Source organism: Crocodylus porosus, unplaced genomic scaffold, assembly GCF_001723895.1.
Source record: "Crocodylus porosus isolate Cpor-Errol unplaced genomic scaffold, CroPor_comp1, whole genome shotgun sequence".
Taxonomy (NCBI): domain Eukaryota; kingdom Metazoa; phylum Chordata; order Crocodylia; family Crocodylidae; genus Crocodylus; species Crocodylus porosus.
The window spans coordinates 104638580-104639894 of NW_017728931.1; the positions used below are offsets into that span (position 1 = coordinate 104638580).

The 1315-nt window shown below is 49.8% G+C and overlaps 1 long non-coding RNA gene across 1 annotated transcript in view; it reads right to left on the minus strand.

The window, feature by feature from the left end:
• LOC109316117 overlaps nt 1-535 on the minus strand; it is a 2267-nt gene extending 1732 nt beyond the window's left edge. The window contains exon 1 of the long non-coding RNA XR_002102703.1: nt 523-535. This is a non-coding gene — a long non-coding RNA (uncharacterized LOC109316117). The remainder of the gene's footprint in view (nt 1-522) is intronic.
• Nucleotides 536-1315: the final 780 nt, after the last annotated feature.

The following is a 1315-nucleotide window of genomic DNA, read 5'->3' on the forward strand; positions in this document are numbered from 1 at the left end:
AAATTGGATGCTTACCTTGCTGGGATCCTATGACCCCATCTGACTTCCTGCCCTTTGGGCAGGGGGCTGGACTTGATCTCCCGAGGTCCCTTCCAGCCCTGATGTCTATGAAATACTATCTCCCAGCTTCCCTTCAGTTCTCAGGTCACTGACTAGATCATCCCCTTTGGCCAGCACCAGGTCCAGCAACGCTTTGTCCCTTGTTGGTCCATAGACTTCTTGAGACTAATAAAGCTCATCAGTGTTTGTGAGGAAGCGTTGCAACTGACTGGATTTCGCTGAGTGCTCTTCCCATGTCTGGGTAGTTAAAATCGCCCATGGCAACTATGCTTGAGTGTTCAGCCTCAGCCAGTTCCCTGGCAAATTCGTGGCCAAGTTCTTGCTCTTGTTTAGGTCTGTAGTAGACTCCTACTGCTATATTCCCTTCACCATGTTCCCCCCTTATTCTTACCCAGAAGATTTCAAGGCACCCTTCTTGGTTGCCACTCTTTACCTGTAGGGAAGTGTAGCTCTTTCACATACAGAGCTACACCCCCGCCCTTTCTTGCAACTTCATCTCTCCTGTACAAGGTATAGCCATCTATACCTGTGGTCCAGTCATAGGTGGAGTCCCACCAGGTCTCTGTTATCCCTAAGAGAATGTAATTATTACTGTTTAGGAGTAGGGTTAGCTCCTCCTGTCTGTTGCCCAGGCTCCTGGCATTTGTGTAAAGGCAAATGAGCAAGCCATTGGTGGACCTAGGTTTCCCTGCACTGCTGGAAGAGCCACGTTCCTGGGGTGTGGTAGGAGTTTGTTTCTTTGTACACCCTGTCCTGATGGTTTGGTGGCTGATGCTTGGTGGGCTTGCACCAGAGATTATCTTCCCTTCCCCTGTTGTTGTGGGAGACTCCCTGTTGCAGGGGACCGAGGGAGCAATCTGCTGCCCTGACCCCTCAGTGCATGAGGTCTGCTGCCTTTCAGGGGCCCGTACCTGGGAAGTTGCTGAGAGGATCCCAAAACTTATCCAGCCCTCCAACCACTACTCCATGCTCCTTATCCATGTGGGCACAAATGACATGACTTGGAGCAATCCCAGCTGGGTCACGAACAACTACAGGACTTTAGGAGTGGGGCTTAAAGGGTTGGGGGCACAGGTTGTTTTCTCCTCTATCCTTCCTGTTATGGGTATGGGCACAGGAGGGTAAGAAGAATTCAGGAAGTAAACACAAGACTGTACCGCTGGTGCCATCTTGTGAAGGTGATCTAGCCCAAAGTGGTCAGCATTTAGGTTGGAGCAAATCACAGAAATAATATTTGAATTGAACTACTTTTGTT